Below are 19981 nucleotides of genomic sequence, written 5' to 3' on the forward strand. Positions count from 1 at the left end.
AGTTATTCCTGGATTTTTGATTCAGAATTTTAAAATTTAAATTTAAATGCTCGGATCATGTCACGGTTGTGGAAAAAAATATAATGTTGTATTATGTGATAACTTTCATAAAATAGATCCGGCGTCTTTGAATCATTCAAGGCTACATATTAATGTTTTTTTTTCAGGACCAAAAACTTTACAAAACTATGTTTTTTTCTTTAAAAATGATGATTTCTGGTAAATGGGCTATTTTCTCTTGACTATAGCGAATGCCATGCGCATTAGGATGTGTCGAATTGCAACTTTTTTTCGGATTTTGAAAACCTTGTAGCCTCAAATGTTTCTTTTTTGGTCAAAACGAACGACAGAATTAAATTAGATTTAGGTACCCGGATATTATTTATGGGCATGTCAAACAGCTGTCATCATTACGAAATCATAGAACACCATCTTTTTTATCATTTAGCGATAAAAAGTCGTAAAAATAGCTATTCGATGCAGTTTTATGACAATTTTTGTAATCCTCCTCAAGGCCGGGTTAAGCACCACCCTCTAGTGCCGTCTCTAGTATAGAGTTGTTGAAAAAAAAACTTTATTGCAAGTGTGTCGCTGCTTCCTTAGCATCAAAGCTTCAAATTATTAGCAAAATAAATGCAAGAAAGTGCGTCATTTTCACCCTGGTTTATATTTGTTGCAAATTATACCGTGAATAACACACCATTAAGACACATTTTCTCAGCTTCAACCGTTTAATTTTTATCAACAACACATTCCAACAATTCTTAAACATCAATAAAATAATTGCCAACAAAATATGTGTGTTAAATTTGTACAATTATTTTCTCTTCAGAGAGAACAATTTAGCAATTTCGATCGAATTGGCGCACAAATGCAATCGGATTGGAACTAAACGAGACCTGCACACAAACCACAAATTGGAAGAAAACCATCATCAGTCAAAAGAATGAGTCAAATCGAGAGCGCCGGCTGTTTGTTGTTATCAGACAGCCACTTTTCGACTAAGATTTTCACGCCCGTTTCTATTTTTCCACTTTGCTAAAAGCATTTGCTTTTCCTAACTACATCCAACAAGCGTTGGCGATTATCACATTTACTTCAATTTTTATATGTTGCTGTATGGTGTTTTCCACTGTCTCACTCTCAATACGCGTAGCTAATGGAATAAGTTAAACTTCATTGAAGTAATTTTCTGATTAAAGGCCGTACATCTTAATTCAATCATTCAGGAAAGTGCTTCGTTCCGTCTTTTCGGAGCTCTCTGCAGCCCAGGCCGAGGGAGAGTTGTGGTGTTTTTTTTTTGTCTGTTTATATGTTGCTCTCATTTTTTTTAGTTTCTGCCCTGTCTTGTTTTCAATTGCTCTGAGAGTTTATTGGACTGTGAATGATGCATTGCAAGCCATTATGAATTGTGTTCTTGTTCATAGACTTTTTATGAATTAACGGGTTTGAGATGTGCAATTAAGGAAGAAAAACCTGTCGAAATTGACAATGATTTCTAATAAATGTTCCCCAGCCACAAAATGGGATATATAATATGTAGCTTCTTCTTATAGTAAGAGCATCGTCGACAACCATTCTTGTAACAGAATTAGTTTTATGGATTATAAATTGTTTTTCAACAACTTCATACTTAACAGGTTTTCTAAGTATTTTTCACATTTTTTTATGTAACTGTTAAGCTAATGTTTCAGGCTATAGTTCATGCAAATGTTATAACATTTGTTATGTTAATGAATTGTTGTCGAGTAAACTGAAAAAGGCGTTGGATTTTTTTTACCCGATCATGATATCATCAAAGTATTTTTTTTTTTATTGGTTGCCCAGTTTTAGCCGAACTTTCCCAGCTATTTTACTGAATATCCGGGAAAAAATCCAGTACGACCTGATTGTCCGGGTTTTATTAAAAAAACTCTGGTTTTTCCCAAATTTATTTGCTTGATTTGCTAATTTATCTGAAAACTCAAATTTTATCCTCTGCTTAGCGAATTCATTTTCTCGCTGAATTTTTCGTGAGCTTTCGGATTATTTTCAGTTCTGCTAACTGAAGAATGCTAAACTGATCTATGAGACGCATTAATCATAATTCCATCATCATTGAGATCCAAAACCTTGATTTCGACCAGGCAGGTTTTAAATTTTTTAGTATAGATTGATTCCAGAAGATATTCGAGCTCATTTTTATTGGAATCATAGAAAAAAGTGAAGAACTCTTTTCAACTGTCCTACCCCTTGATTAAAGTACCGTATTTATACCTTCATGGAAAAATAACGGAAAAGATAAAAAACAGTTTTGGACAGAACACAACATCTGTTAAACAAATTTGCATTGATTGATTGAGAAGTAAAAATTTCATGAATGTTTTTTGTTGAAAATTGATTCAATTTAGGTTTATGGTTTCAATCGTTAGTGATGTTTAATAGCTACGTTTTCATTCTTGGATTTCAAGCTAACAAATCTATGTTTGAAATGCCCGACGTTATGAACATTTTTGTTGGTCTTTCTCAAGAGTATCATCTAACGGTTGTTTTTGTGAGATTTCGTTTTTTTACAACGCTTAGGTGTCTTCGCTGCCTGTTTTTTATTGAAAAAAAAAAAACCCCCAAAATAGAATGTTGATTCAAATGTTTTTCCTTCTGTCTTTTCCAAACGAAATCGTGGGCTGGCGAAGATGAGTTGGACAGAAAAGTTACAAAGCTAATCCTAAAAATGCAAGTTGTTCCATTTTGCAGTGTTGCCTTTTTAATCAACAAATGTGTAGAAATGAATTAAAAATTTGTGTTTTGTATGGCTTTTTTTAAATTTTGGTAAGCGATTGGCGATTAGCGCTTTTTAAGAGATCGACCACTTTTACGCAATATTAAACGGTTTCAATTAGCGATTGCTTGCGAATTTTTCCGAGTTAGTGGAGTTATTCTTATAACAGAGATAGAATGATCTTGAAATGGTCTGACAAAACCAAAAAAAAATGTTAAAAGTAAGGTTTTGTGTAATGTTTTACAGTTTTGTCAACAAATGCAGGATTTTTCCTGAGTTTTACCTTTTTTCAAAAGTTATTTGTAAAACAAAAGCTGATAGATAAAAAATCTCATGCATATTTTGATTCAGGACACCTTAATTATTCAAAATATGCTTTCTAATTCTTTGCACCTCGGAAAATTTTTTATTTGTTGTATTGTGAAATATATCGAAACCCTTTTGAATGTGGAGTTGAGTATTTAATATTACAAGAAACACAGTACAGAATTTTGTGAGTCTGAAATCGATTTTTAATGAAGAATATTTCATATCAGCATAAAAATTGTCATGCCGCACGAAAATTTCTATAATCAAAGTGTTTAGAAAATGCAATCTGTTTTAAGCGTTTAGAGTTTTTTTTTTACTCATTTTGTAGACTATCGTGAGTAGCAAACACCTGTCTTTTATCTTCAGATTTAAGTTTCAATGCTAAAGGTTTGTGGATTATTCGAAATAAATAATTAAAAAAAAAGTTTCAGTTTATAGTGTTGTATAATGAATTATCATAGGCTTACAGTGCTACAAAACAAAATTTCGCAGAAGACATATTTCAAAATACTTTTTGGGGTCGCGTAATTTATTGTTATGACCGTAAATCTATTTCTTAAGCTAGAAATTTTACTTGGAAAAACCTCCATGAGGGCAGTAAAACCCCTGAAACCCCCCCCCCCCCCCCCCCCGTTTGGTAAGCCTTGCACACGATCACAAATTATCTCGACGGCTCCCCAAGATTATGTGAATGTTAGATGGACAGTAAGTTGGAGTTTACTACATATGACAAGTTGTTGAAAATGGACGTAGAGAATTTTATTAAAAAACAATTCCATTGGTACATAATATTGAGTTTAAGTTCATAATGAAAAATATGAGACAGTAGACAATATGGAATTTTCAAAAAAAAAAACATGACACTATCTACTTGAGGGACCGTTCAAATATTACGTAACGCAATTTTCGAGCATTTTCAACCCCCCCTCCCCCCTACGTAACACATTCGTCTCAAAATTTCTTTGCAAAATCCACAAAACGTAACAAACTGCTATACCCCCTCCCCCCCCCCTAAGAGCGTTACGTAATATTTGAATGGTCCCTGATGGAAAATAAAATTTAAAAACTATCCAACCCGAATCAAGATTCTTTGCCTAATGTATTTTTCTTCGAACTTTTTTGCTGCAAAACAAAACAACAGAGGTTGTCATTTCGTATGCAGCTACTCATTAAGGTTGAATGTTTTCTTAAAACAATCTTGTTTTATTTCCAGAATGTCTCCGAATTCGCCAATTCAAGATCAATCCAAAGATGATTTTTAACAAGTTTTTTCATTAAACAAAGTCTGTCAGTGTTTATCAACATGAATCTCGAAAATTATAATTTCTAAAAAAATGTTTGTTAATATTGGATTATGTTATTCCTAAAGGGTGATACGGTCAAAATTTGGTCAAGGGAAAACGCGTGTAAATCGGTGAAATCGTTTTTTTTTTAAATCGAATTAAATTTCTTTTTCAAGTTAAATTAGTATAAAATTTAGGAAAAACATTCAGATAGGCTTCTGCTTTTCCAAATCCGAATTGTCGGGCCTTAAGCTTAACCCCTGCCATCAGATTTTGTACAGCCACCTTGTCCACCTTCTTCGCCGCAGAAAGCCAGTTTGCCTTGAACTGCTGCTCGCCCTTAGCAGTTTTTTTGACTTCTTTAGGTTCAGTTTGACAAAAGCCCAGTATTTCTCAATTGGGCAGAACTCTGGCGTGTTGGGAGGGTTCTTGTCCTTGGGAACCATCTGCACATTGTTTCCGGCGTACCAATCCATGGCCTTTTTACCGTAATGGCAAGATGCCAAATCCGGCCAAAACAGTACGGATCAACCGTGTTTCTTCAGGAAAGGCAGCAGACGTTTATTAACACTCTTTCACGTAAATTTCTTGGTTGACAGTCCCGGAAGCTATGAAAATGCTGCTTTTCAAGCCACAGGTACAGATGGCTTGCCAAACCAGATATTTATTCGCGTACTTTGACAGTTTCATGTGCTTGAAAATATCAGCTACTTTTCCCCTTCTTTTTGCCGTATAAAATTCTTGTCCCGGTAGCTGCTTGTAGTCGGCTTTGACGTAGGTTTCGTCGTCCATTACCACGCAGTCAAACTTCGTCAGCATCGTCGTGTACAGCCTCCGGGATCGCGCTTTGGCCGTCGTATTTTGTTTATCATCGCAATTTGGAGTCACTACCTTCTTGTAAGTCGATCGTCCGGCTCGTTTTTTGGCTCGATGCACGGTTGTAGACGATACACCCAGCTTATTTGCGGCATCTCGGAGAGAGAGGTTAGGGTTTCGCTTGAAACTACTGGCAACTCTCTTTGTCGTCTCAGCGGCTTCCGATTTTCGATTTTCCCCCGATCCAGACTTCCTGGCTGTCGACAAACGATCTCCAAACACTTTGATTAAACTTTTAACGGTTGTTTTGGCAACTTTTAGCGATTTTCCAGCTTTGCGTGCGAGTAGCTCGGATTTTCGCGATGCGCGAGCAAAATTTTGATACGCTGCTCTTCTTCCTTGGACGGCATTTTGACAACTGAAGAGTGAATTCCAAAATCAAAATAGGAGCAACATTCTACACACACACACCTTCAATATGAGGGGTGTTCAGGTTTTTTAAATGCAAAATTGAAAGAAATATGTCAAGTTGATTTTGACCAAATTTTGCCCGTATTACCCTTAATGTATTTCCTCTGACTCATGTAAGTATCCATGAAATATTTTTTGTTGAAAAAAGAAAAGAAAACATGAATTTGAACAAATTTAAAACCACAATGATGCAAACAAAGTTTATTGTCGCCAAAGGAAATTATTGAATTCCATCAACTTTAAATAAAGTTTTTGCTGACCGTAGTAAAATTGCAAATAGTACCCAGTTGAAAGCCTATAGAAAGACAGCTACAGCGTCGAGAAAGTCTTGAAGGGGCTAAGAAAACAAAAACTAACATCGCCTCGCCGTAATCGAGGGTGCAAAACGGACATCGCAAGTGTCACTTTATGATCCGCGGCCTCGCGGCCGTCGAAAATTGACTCCTCATTCACGGACGCATGCACATCAAATCGTCAATTAAATATATTTCAAGATTCAATGGCCATGTGTTGAACGGTTTGATGTAGACAATCTCAAAAAAATTTGAGGAAGAGAGCCAAGTGGAAAAATAAAGTATAAATGCGGCCAATTCAAGACGTGGAAGTCAATGGCCTCGCGTCGACGCGTTTCAATTTTTGACGCCATCGGGCTCAGCTCGAAGCTGAGAGGTGAAATTTTGTTAATGCAAAGATCCGACAGGCTGTATTTTTTTTTCTTTTTTTTTCATTATTTGCACAAACAAACGACCTTCCGCAAATGCAGGCTTAAAAAGTAACATAGAAAAAAAGTCTACGTGGTTTCATTGGAAGCCCTAAGCTCGTCATATGAGCAAAATAAAAATGCACTTTTGACAGTCTGTCCCACGATGCCTCTAATTGGACACAGTAATTGTGGGTAAACGAAAGTAAAACCTTGTTTTCGGGCTTTTTTTCAACACAAGTTTTTCTGACTAAAGCTTCGTTTTGATGCAGTAGAGTTTAATCTACGTCTGGCGCGTGTGCTGTTTTTTTTTTTATTCGGATGCAATGATCTTTGGCAAAGTGACGGTGCAAGTTGGAATTGCACCTTCAGACATTGTCAATTATCATCAATAAATATACCAGTCAGTTTCCTAAAGAGACTCTTAACAAATTCAGTAGTCAGGTGATAAGTCGAACCAAAATGAAGATTAAGTTATTACCAAATGGGCGTGAGTTTCAGATTGCAGCACCATTAAAAATGCAATTGATGAAAACCAATAAACAGGAAATGAATAAAATACGTCAATTGATTCAATGATGGTTGATAAAAAAAGAAAATGGCAGCTCAATAGTCAACGAAAAAGAATCACCACTCAGGGAACCAAAAAACATGTCATCGGGAAGACACTTCATTTTGTCAAAGATTCTTCTAACTTAACATGTTTGCATGGAAATGATGTTATCTGTACGGAAATTTGGACCTCTGAATGGTTCCTCTGAGGTTTCAATTTCCATGATAGGTAGTTTGAAAACCTTGTTTGGAAGGCTTTGTTACACTGTAGGATGCACTTCATGGGAAAACATGATACACATTTCTGGTAAACATTGAACTAAGATAACTTTCATTCATTAAGTTGCAGTATTGACGCAATAATTTTTAAAATTAATCCTCGAACAGACAGATAAAACTGGATGGACGGAAGTGCTTCAGACCAAAAATACCCTAGATGCCATTAACCTACATCCTTCGGACCGTGACCATTTGAGTTGAGCCCATCTGGTTGCTTCCAAAAGCCAAGGCTACACTGACATACGCAAAACCATCATCATCAGCTTTCGACGCTTCAAAAAGCACGATTGGGAAAACTTAGATGCCACTTAATGTGTTGCAGCAACCAACGAGGAAACATCAATCTTCTAGAGGGCGTGAAAAGGCCGTTTCCACCCACGAAAATTTTGAACCCTGATTCGTCAATAAGTTGTGCCGTTAAGTTTGTTGATGCGGTGCTGATCTTTGGTGAACTTATTTAAAGAAACTTGTTAATGCAATTTTGGAAAACCACACAAGGTAGGAATGCATTCGTTCATTTACAGTCGTATCAAGTTGACAGACTCTGAAATTCATTCACATTTGTAGATTAATTTAGTTCGATTCATTTTTGGAGTCGATTGGATTGAGCGATGTTGAGCTGCTATATATTACAAAAACTTGTTTCAATTACATTTTAATTTTGATTTATTTTGTTTTAGTTTTGAATTTTAGGTCAAAGGCCATGAAAATGGTCTCGTTTATATGCACTGTTCAGTGTTTTTTGTTATATTTACGTGATTGTGCGCCACTTTTAATCATTCCCACATTTCAAACGACCAATGTATCCATGAATTCATATTTGAAGTTGAAAACTAGAAAAAGGGCTTTTTCAAATCAAATATTGGATATTTTTTTTATTTAGGTTTTTGCCTTTTAACCTTAAAATATGAAGAAAGGAAAGATAAATTAGATAAGATAAGATAAATCGAACTTTTGATTTTGATGCCGAATGAATAAGGATAGCATAACTTCGAGATCTCATGATATATTGAAACAAAATTTTTGACCAAAAATCAACATTCTTAAAACTCGGTCGCTTTTAATCGATTTCAAAGTCGATTTTGGTCAAGAAATTTTGTTTCGATATAACACCAGATCTCGACGCTTCATCCTTTCAAAACTCATTTGGCATCCAATTTAAAATTTTGATTTTCCGAATTTCCGTTGATTTTCTAAATTCTGAAGTCGAATTTTCACAAAAAAAAACAGTTATTCTCGTGATTACACCAGATTTTTACGTTTTGAGTCAAAGGTGAATTTTCTGTGAAACTTTAAACATCACAACACAAGTCCGGGCTGTGGGACGAACCAGTTAATGAAGGAAGGGGGTTTGCTGATTTTTTTTCCTATAACGTGTTTACCTAAAAAATGTATAGCTTTTCTATTATCAGTTCTGTTTTATTTGGATTAAAAGTAAGGTATTTATTTTCAATTATAATTGCTGGAAACATGTCCTAGAAGTTGTCTGTTTTTTTTCTATGAAGTTTCAAAAAATTAATATGATATTTTGAAGGTTTAATGTTTACCTAAATTGGCAAGTAATGAACTTAAACTTTTTATCCACTAGCATAAGCATCCCAAAGATTGGTGGAAGTTCATAAAATATTCCAAAATAGAAAAAAAATTTTGCTAATTAAGTCAGATCTATCCTCTACTCTCGAAAGCTTGACTTAAATTTAAAATTAAAGTTTATTTTTTTTATGAATCTGCAATGTAAACAATGTTTAACAAAAAACCAATAAAATAAATGCGTTGAAATTGAATTTTTGATTGCCGACAAAAATTTGTCATGAACAATTTATTTCATAAATAAAATCCTGTGCGTATTTTTTCGAATTTAAAACCCTGTTTTTTTTAAATCGAAGTCTTTTAAATGAGTTCAAATTTTATTTTATATTTGTGATGTCTTCTGGTATGTGTTTTCAAAGTGTCTTTGTTTGAATATAAAATTTAACTTGGAATCCTAAATTCAAATTTTGCAACTGGGATCTCCTGCAATTTGAATTCTAATGAAAGTTATCACGTTGAAACTTAAGTTTGAACAAAACTTGAATCTGTATTATAATTTTTATTCCAATCTGAATCCTGCCTTTCGAAGCTGAATTTAAAATTTGAACACCAAATTTGGAAAAGATTTTTAAATGTAAGTTACCGATTATAATTTCATTTGATAATTATTAAAAAAAATGGAATTTATATCAGAACCCTCAATCAGAATTTTCTTATTTGAGTTCTGAATTTTAAACTTTTCATACGAATTCTATTTTCAGTGCCTTATTCGAAATTCAATTTGCGAATCTAAATGAACATTGCGCATAATAAAACTGTTTCATATTTCTGAATTGTTCTTCACCATTATGAAACTTTTTCAAGTTCCAATTTTGAATAAGACATAAAAATAACAATATAAAATTCAAATCCAATTTTTTTTAAATATTATCTTTTCATTTTCAGAAATGATTTGTTTCGAAAATGAAAAAAAAAGATCAAGTTTGAAATGCAAAACCAAGAATCAAATCAGGATTTTGTCCCAAAGATAATGCAAACTGAAGTTCAAGAACAATTAAATGGATTCAGAATCCCTAATCTGAACATCGAATTTCAATTTTAATTTTTCAGTTTTTAATTAAATTTGCAACCACTAAATCCGGAATTATTCTAACCCAGCCCATGGCGTAGAGAATAGCCTTTAAGTCTTCTAAGCCAGTGGTCATGAGATCGATTGCCGGTCACGGCATACATTGTACACTTTCCGTGGGTGGTGGTTTTTGCATTTTTTTAGCATCATATTCTCGAAAGATGTACGTTTAGAATAAAGTTAAGGATTATCTTTGGGGCAACATTAAAATTCGTTGAAATCCTGTATGTGTTTGTGATCGTTTCAAAAAAAAAACCAAGCTTTTCAGATATTTTTCGGAAAGTATTCAGGCCATGCAAATCCTTTTATTTTTTTTCCAACATTAGCCAATATCCAAATTATTCAATAAAATTCATGAAGGAAATCACTGGAAAATTGTTTTCTTTATGGATATATAATTTTGATATAATAAGCTCAAAAAATTTGGACGCTAAATACATTACTCCAATGACCCAATTCAATTTGGTTTAAGATTTTGTAAATAAAGTGAAATAATTCGGGCTTTATTTGGGCAAACTGAGAAGCCTAATTTTATTAAAAATCGAAACTTACGTGTTGATTTTTATTTACAAGTGGTTTTTTCGGAAAAACTGTAGTAGAATTGTGGACTTGAAATATGTTTTCGAAGTTTTGGCTTAGTTTCTGAGTCGATATTGTTACTCTTGAATCTTTTTAGTCGTTCAGCAAAATTTAATTTAGAATTTGCAAATATGAGTTTAGAGAAGAAAAAATTGCTTTGCTTTTTGGTTAAAACCACAATAATGTTTGGAACAAAACGAACATAATTTTTTCATAGATTTTAAAAATATGATTTAGGCACCCAGGTTTTGATTTTAGATTTTTTATGGTAAAACGCGAAAACTTGTTCGGAGAAAGTCAGCAACACTGACAAATTTTCCGTTCAATCCCCCTATTTTTTTTTTGGTTCAAAAGTATTGACATGTTGAAATGTAATGATCTACATCAGATTGTCTATCATTTGCAAAAAAATAAGTTTAACCAGAAATTGATAGTCGCCAGATGCCATGGTTTTGTAAAAATATGAATTAAATAAATTGTAGAACTGTTTTTTTTTCACATCTTGATTAAGAACAAAAATAAACTAACAATTATTTGTACAAATCACATTTTGGAAAAGATTGGGCATGTTGGGAGTTCATTTGCATCGCATGAAAACAAAATTTTCAGGAAAAACCAAGAAAGTGACATTCTCCGAACAAATTTTCACGTTTTTCCATGCCAAATATCAGTTTAAGCCCGGGTACCTAAATCTAGTTATAAAAATCTGCAGAAATTCTGTCATTCGTTTCGACCATACAAGGAAACTTTTTTGGCTACAGGGTTTTTGAAATTCGAAAAAAAAAATGCAAAAATGACACACTCTTATGTGCAGCAACGAGTTTGTAAAATCATGAGGTCTCAATAGCTTGACCAGAGAATGAGAAAATTGGGAAACCTGGGAAACTGAAAATAGCTATCGCTAATATTTATCGGTTTTGAAACGATCACTCAATTTAAACAGGTCATAAAAACATTTGCAAATATCTTCAAGCGCGATGGAACTGATCATATTTAAAAGACATTGCATTCATCCAAAAAAAAAAAGAGTTTGAAATGAGTTTTGAGATTTTTAGTCAAATTTTGTCTTAAAAAATTATTCTGAAAAATGTCATAAGTTTGAGTTCTGAGACTTTAGTTTAGACTTATAGAAAAAAAGTTAATAAAGTGCCGATTAAAAAAAAAACTACAGATAAATCCAGGTTATGAGAACGGCGTTATTTAATACGTTATTACTTTTGGCGAACTTATTTTGAATTGGAATTTCGATTAATAATTATTAGCAGGCTGGGTTTTTGTGTGTCAGGAGTAGAATTTCAATACAGAAGGTTTATTCAATTATAATTAACTAAACCTTCTGTATTGAAATTCTACTCCTGACACACAAAAACCCAGCTCAAGATTGTAGTTTATTAGGAAGTGTTACTTAAAAAGTTCAGGATTTGAAACCAGCCATTGTTTTTTCATTATTCATTCATCAAATGCTAATTGAACACATCCACAAGTTAGAAGCCCTTTGACAGGTGTTTGCTACAATTATCAAAAAAAATTATTCTACCTAGTATCCATTACTCTATTACTAATCACTTTGATTTGAAAAATTAGCTTATTTCAAAATTTTATGCTTATAGATCAGGGAGGTGGCAATCTTGTTCTTCTTTCGAACAAGAATCTTTTTCTTTTTTCTATCCATAGGGAGAGACGTTTCTGGTATTTTCCTCTCAAAGCAGTACGAAGTCTCAAAAGTCAAAATTTCAACCAATGAGAAATCAAAATGATTGATGTGTTAGTGTGCTATCAACCATACTTCTCTAGCATTTGACATTAAGTTCGGGTCGTTGACAGCAAAATGTCAGGTTTGTTATGGGCCCACAAAATCGAGGGCCCGTAATTTTGATGGTTGTCAAATTCAATGACAAAGGATAGGGATGCCATCTCCCTGTTATAGATCTTTAAGGGGGGGTAGAGTCTAAAACTTTCAAAAAATCGATTTTTTTATTTTTTTTATTTTCTTATTGTAAAACATTTCAAGAATGTTGTGTCAAATTTTCAAGTCAATTGAAGCAAAACTGTAGAAATTATAGGCCTTTATCTCCTCCTATCTAATACTGCACTCTGCAATCTCGAAAGCACATTTTTAAAGTCCGTGGACATCGTCATTTGAAAACTACTTATCCGATTCTTTTCAAATTTGGAACATATTTTCTACATATAAAATAGCAGACCCCAACGTTTTTCTTTTTTTTTTACTTTGGGGAGAATTTACAGATAAAAAATGGCGGACTTTTTCGTGAAAAATCGTAGTTTTTACTTCATACAGCCACAAAAATTTCATAAATTTTTTTGAAAGTTCAATAAAAACGTTGGGGTCCAGAAAGACATCTGTTTAAAATATTTTGCTCCGATTTTTTGACTTCAGATGATTCTGTGCTGAGATACAGTGTCCACCGCAAATCCTGTTTTCTAAAAGGCATCCTCGAAAGTGCTCCGTCACCGGTTCATTTTTCAATATTTTTCTACGAAAAAATTACTAAATGTTCTTTTAACAATGCTTTATATAATGCAAAAAATTTGAATACATTTGTTTGAACGATAGCTCTAGAAAAAAATCGTGAAAAAGGTGTTTTTTTTTACCCGTTTGACCCTACCCCCCTCCCCCCCCCTCCTCAAGAAACCAATTTTAACATCAGTTTTAGTTTTTGTTTCTTGTTTTTCTAAACTACCAAATCAATCATTTGAAAATCTGCACTAAAATGCTGTTCTCAGTTAATGATATTCTATAATATTTTTCAAATAGTTCAACATATTATTTAAAAAAAAATCGTTCTACGATGTTAGAAAACGTATATTTTTCATTTTAATATTTTATTTCGAATTTTGAATAAATTTACCAAAATGTATAGTCAAACTAGGGTAGGTGTTCCTAATTTGGCATGTGTACCTAATGTTAACATACCGTTCGATTTTGACTGTTTTTGACGTTATTTTTCACTTATCACAATTATAAAAAAAATGATAATGTAACGGATCATGTGAACTTTCATTTTACAAACAAATAAGTTTTCTAACTCACAGGATTTTTCGTAAAATCCGGATTGTTTCAAAGTATGTCCAAATTCAATGGAAATGTTAGCGAATTTATTAAAAAAAACACCTGTTTAGAAATGGAAGGTAAAAGCTGAATTTGTCAACCGATTTTTTTGAAATTTTTCATCGGATTGTTTTTTATCATGATTTAAGTAATAAGTATGTGTGAACCATGTTTTTTTCGTGTAAAAACTAAAAAAAGCATATGTCCACAATTGGGAACACTATTTTCAATGTGTTCCTAATTATGGACATAGTTAATAATTTCCTAAGTTTATCGAAGTCATAGAATGTATATGAAATAAATAAGAATGATTGAATTATGTTTTAACTTCATTTTCAACGAACTGTTGAAAAAAAAACTGTTTTGAGCTAATAAAACATGATTTTTTTTTTACTTCAGTGTATCTCAAAGCTAAAAATGTTGAAAAAATATTTACATTTAGGGATAAAAAATGCTACAAAAAATTTTACATCATATTCTAGCATATGAAAACAAGATTTTAACTGTGAATCATTGATTTGCATGTCGATGCATTTTAGCCCAGACTGGTAACGGAATTTTAAAAGTATTTATTTTAAAATATTAAATGATTGTCCGAAAAATATTCATACACCAACAGTGTTGATATAGGATAGTAAAATCAATATAAAGTTTGTAGGTACTATCATTAAGCCAATCCGTCACATTGTGTAAAGTTTTTTACGGCATCAAAATATGTAAAAATTTCGATTTATCAAATTTTCTATGAGTTTCTTCAAACTAGCGTAAAGGAATATTGTGTAGGGTTTAAATAGTCCTTATTTCTCTATTCATATTCCAAAAACGTTGTAAAATTTATAAAAAGATGAGTTTTGAGATTTTTCTCATTAAAGTATTAAAAGAACAGACCCATATGCAAAATCAGGAACAAAAAGTGTAATATTGGGTACGCGGATACATTTTTCCTCATATGTTAACTTTAGGAATACCCATATGTTAACATTAGGAACAATTGGTGCCAAATTAGGAACATCGACACACTTTATAAAACATGATATTTTTCGTAAATTAAGGCTTGAAATGATAATTTCAAACCTTAACAGAGTTCAAAAAAAAATTTGAAACTTAGTTACCAAAAAATTGTATATCTAAGTATTAAAGATTCGGCGTAGTAATATAAAATCTTAAAACATCTGACAAAATATAGCGAAATTAGGCTTACTCACCCTATTAGAGTTTTGAAAAATATTTTTGATAAGTGTGTCTTTTTTTCAACTTAGAATGTTTGTGTTCTGAAAAACATACTTTCTATCTTTTTTACTTTAGACGACCTAATAATTCAACTGGCTGCAAAATAATATTGTAGAGCTTATTATTTTTAATTGTAAAAACTGCACTTTTTAACTTTCATTTCAATTTTTTTTTCTTTATTTTTTACAAAATATTAAATTAAATTTCCAATTATGTGATTTTTAAAGTTCAAAAAGTTCATTAAAAAAAACTCTCAGCGCTTCAAAATTATTCAAAATAAGCTTTTTGCTTCTGTGCACCTTGGAAAAAATAGGAGTTTTGTTGCCTTGAGCTATTAAAAATTAGATAAACAATTTTTAACCACAGTTAATTTCATTTAGATCTTAAATTTTAGATTTGATTCGGATACCGTTATTTGGGGTAAATTGATCACCGGAGTAACTTTGATCAACGTGAAATATTTCCTTATAATCATCAATAACTAAGTCTAAAGTTAAAATATTTGAAAACTTTTTTCTATGTTGAGAAAACTATTAGTTGAGTTTCAAATTAGAAAAATATCGATTTGTTTATAAAAATTTCAAATGTAAGTAAAAATTCTATTTCAAAATCATGAAATATCTACTTTTCGAAGGCTCGTAAACAAACTCCTTTCCTGATGAAATCAAAGCGTTAGAAGCAGCAGGTTGAATGTTTAACTTTGCGATGGCCTAGGGAATTGAATGAAGTCCAAATTTCATTTTTTTATAGTTCTAATTTTATAAGTAAGGTTGAAAAATTAAGCCCCTTAATTTATGCAGCATTATTATCCATCTTTCGATTTTAATTGTCGTTAGGCCTTAACACATTGAGGACCGCGATGTAGATTTTTTTCGGCCTGCAAATAATTCTAAACCAAAATACACCGATATTCAGCATTGTATATCTCAGAATTCACTGGACCAAAAGTTACAAATTTAGTATCTCGAGGCCACCAAAAGTGTAGTGTTCTATTTTGGAGCGTTTCATGATTAATTTTATTTCATTTTAGTTTGTTCCGAAAAAAATGAAATAATTTCAGGCTTCAGGGCAACTTCTAAAAAGCTCGGCTTCAAACTAATCCAAATTTAAAATAAAAATTTTAGTACCTCATATCGTTTTGGATACAAAACTTTAAATTTGTTTTTTGTTAAAATATTTCACGACCCTAGTTTTGTTTTTATTTTTTTCTCAAGTGAATTTCTATTGTTAAACTTTTATTGAGTGTCAACTTGAAGATTCCTCATTTAAAATTCAATTTAACTTTCCCAATTCCAATTTTGTTCGAATTTAATCTTCCTAACGCCCCACGTGCTGCCATAAATCAGACATCATGTGACCGTCGCTCTTTCACATATGATTTTCGGCAATTTAACAGCAATGTTATCAAACCATCATTACATATTGGATGCTTAGTCGCCTTACATTTGATACTAATTTAGCTTTTTCGGTTTTCCGCAATATTAACGATCACCACCATCAACATCATCATAAGACTGCTGTTAATGATTTTGCCAAAACAGCAGCCAAATCTATTCAAGATAAGGCAGAAACGGGTCAATGAGGCCTGGTTAACGATAATGATTTGGGGCCAATTACGGAGGATATCGTTGTTGGCCAGTCATCATGGCCAACGAAACAAAACAAAAAAAGATTTATAGAAGGAGCACCAAAGTCAATCGTGAGAAAAGCATTGATCAGACTATCAAATTTCTAAAACTCGAACGGGCGGTCAGGAGAAATTTTTCAGAAAGCACCAGTCACGGTTGGAATTAACAAATTGTGGGCATTTTACAGCACCCGACCTTCAGCTGGGTGGACTTAAAAATAAGTTCCAATTCAGATGATATAAAAAAATTTAAGGAAGAAAGTCACGTTGATTTATCTTGCATACGAAAGTGTCGAAATGATTTTTTTGTTTTTTTTTGCTTCAACCCACGAATATGAAGGGGTTGCTGTCAGATTTGAATCAACCGGGCAACGATCGTGGACCTGAATGGCCGCCCATTTTGCGACCAGGGGTTTGACATTAGACTAATTTTGGGAAAGGGGGAAGGGCGATTGAGGCCATTGACTTGCCTTTAATGTTGGGTTTTTTGACGTTGAAATTTTATTGTCATCGTGATAGCAAAACAAAGCTCCCCATCATCGCCAGCCTCCAAACACGGCAACGTTTCCGGTTTTTATGACATTGACATTGAAGCCCTGCTCGATGAAATAGAGTATGAAAAGTTTTCTCATCTTGCTCCAGACTATTAGCATTTTACAATGGCCCAAGTTAATTGTGCTTGGGTGTAGCTTTCCCGTGATTTGTTGCTTTTTTCAACCCAACGAAGGTGAGACCGCTAATGGCTAACAATATTTATTTGTTTCGTTTTTATTTTGGTTCACTTTCAGATCGCCGCTGAAATTTGAAGAAACAAATCGTTTGGCTTTATGTTCGGATCAATGAAGGAAGGTCAACAGTGAGTCGTTTTTTTTTTCTCGCTTTCCGAACCTCGAAACATGAGCCACCTTTGGAAGCCGGAATCCATGGGTTTTGCAGATGTTGCCAAAGTTGGCTGGATGTAAGTGAAGAAGAAGGGAAAACGTCGGCTGGTTGGATGCTGCCTAGAGATTTGAACATTCGGACAAATTGCTGTGGATTTGAAAAAGGTAGGTGTGATTGAACCTTCAGACAGAAATATATTGTTTGCAAAAAAGAGAAAACAACAAATCAATGCTGTTGGTGAGCATAAATGATTGTTTACAGACGTCATAAAAATCCGTTATTCGAAAGTTCATTTCAGAATATTATTTGATGAAACTAGGGTTGAGAAAGTCTCCATGTTTTATTTCTTGCCGGAGAAACCTAATGAAAGGAAGCATTAAGATCTACGGGTATTATAAATATACCTTTTGCTATAGTATAACTGGTTACTGAAGGCTTTGGATAAAAACAAATTATTTATTTAATGCCTATTTATAATCCTACTTAAAGTAGAAAAGCATTTTTAGTGAAAAGATAGAAGATGTTATTCATTATGATTGAGCGAATTCACTTCAACTTCTTGGCAAGTCTGTTGCCTCCTGAGCCGATGTCCGCGAGTTCGAGCCCAAGAGTAAACATCGAACACAGTTGTACCGAATAAGTTTTTCAATAACGATCCGCCAACTGCAACGTTGATAATGTCGCGAATGCCATAAAGATGGTAAAACGACTATAATCGAAACATCAAAAAAAAAAAAACTTCAACTTCTGTTAGTTAGCACTTATCTGCAGTGTATTGGCTATTTTTCAACGAATTTTAGCATAGATACATCATAGCTAGCAACCTATGTTGGGAACTCTTGCTCACCATTATTTTTTGGAAAATTGATCGAAGTTTCTATAGCATTAAAATGTCATTAATATGCATCTCTATCGGAGCATATTTTATCCATTTGAGTATCGAATTTCGAATACGGAGTTGGAGGCCTTCCAAAAAGCGGAGGGAGAGGGAGAATTTTCAAAAATTATTGGATTAAGTTGGAATGTTTCCTCAAGAAATAAGGCTTTTTAAATATGCGTCTTATGACAATTTTACTTTTTCTAGTTTTTTTTCGCGCCGTTTTTGTGCTAAACCTAAACTAAAACCTAAACGCTAAACTAAAACCTCAATATACCTTCAACGCAAATACGGTTGAATATTTTAACATCATGATTTTGAAAACAACTCAATCCATATAGGACTAGTCAGGCTTCGGATTCATTTGAGAGCAAACACCCACGGAGCTCAAATCTGCTCCCACTCTTTAGGCGGCAAGATGGAATGAGAAGGAGTTACCATTTGCCTCAATGATGCAATGCTCCCAGGGAGTTCTTGTTGCCTCTCGCTCTGCTCTGAAAAGGGAAATGAGCGCTCTACGGGAGTAGCTCCCTAGGAGCACGCTTATAAAGCAAACGTTATGTGCTAGGTATCTGGCTGGCCCTTGTTCGTTTGTTTTGGTTTACGCCGGCGGTGTCATTTGGGAATGATTTAATACGAATAGCAGTAGATAGAACGTGTCCCGGCTAATAAGTTTGTTGAGTAGAGCGGCCAAAATAAGCAGATTGCTGTGTGAAGTTTACATGAAAAGTTTAAGTACGATAGCATAAGAAGAAATCGCGCAACGAGCTTCAAGTTAGTAAAGAAATTTGAGATATTTTGTTCGGGTAGCTAGTATTTCTTCAATAACCGTCAAACGGGGTATCATGCAAGAGCAGGGTTAGATGCTACTTTTGTGTACCACCGCACTTATTCAATTTTTATTTGAATAAATATATTTTATGTAATAAAATTATCATTCAATGATAATGATGATTACTCAGTTTTTAACATCGCGAGATAGATTTTTAAAATTTTGATTCTCATTTTCTCAATTTTAAAAATTGAGCAATAGATGTAGAATTTTTCACATTTTTCAATGTCGTAAAACATTTTACCAAGTTTGACGGATTGGCTAAACGATATCACATACAAATTTTATACTGCTTTTATTACCCTATAACAACTCTGATGCAAATATTTTTAAATAAATAAATCAAAAAAATATAATTCAGTTACCAGTCAAATTTAAATCTTGATTTCATATACTTGAATATGATTGTTTTGCATCACGCGCTTGTTAATTTCAAAATTTCATCTATCATAACATGAACTTTTATGGTTTAAGCTAGTTGATTTTTGTAGTATTTTTTTACCCCTAAATGTATGCAGCGCCATTATGCTTTTTTTCAAATCATTTTTGACAGAACAAATTTGAGCAAAATAGAAACTTACTAAAATTAGTGCTTTATACGTTATGACATCACAAATATATCTAGATCTATTAATAATCGACGTTTCCATTTGTTTTTTTCATTAACAACAAAGTTTGTTGCATCTTGTCCCTTTTTAAGTAGGGTGATAATCGCATATTTTTGTGAATTTAAAAATAACTGGGGAAACCAATAATTTCCTGACTAAATTAATTTGATGTCCTATTATTATTATTAATAATAATGTGTACGTTAAGTTTTAAGAAGCCATTCATGGTGAAAAGTGTGCATAATGCCCCAGTTGACGGTACTTCTTTTAACACCGGCCGAATTCTTTGTAATACATGTTATCTGAAAACCAAAAATACGACAAACGTTTTACATGATCATTGAATGTAAATTAGAGTAATAATGTAAACGTCGTTAAAGTTAGAAATAGTCTAAAACTCGTTGTGCTTACATCGCCGCACAGCCACCCCATCAGCCAGCCAGCAGCTG

General features: G+C 33.1%; 1 protein-coding gene across 1 annotated transcript in view; it reads left to right on the plus strand.

The window, feature by feature from the left end:
• LOC129749260 (myosin-IIIb-like) overlaps positions 1-19981 on the plus strand; it is a 332299-nt gene that overhangs the window by 57368 nt on the left and 254950 nt on the right. The window contains exon 3 of the mRNA XM_055744193.1: positions 17122-17379. The gene's annotated coding sequence lies outside the window, so the exon portion shown is untranslated. The remainder of the gene's footprint in view (positions 1-17121; positions 17380-19981) is intronic.

The sequence above is a fragment of the Uranotaenia lowii genome, chromosome 2, assembly GCF_029784155.1.
Source record: "Uranotaenia lowii strain MFRU-FL chromosome 2, ASM2978415v1, whole genome shotgun sequence".
In the NCBI taxonomy this organism is placed as follows: Eukaryota; Metazoa; Arthropoda; class Insecta; order Diptera; family Culicidae; genus Uranotaenia; species Uranotaenia lowii.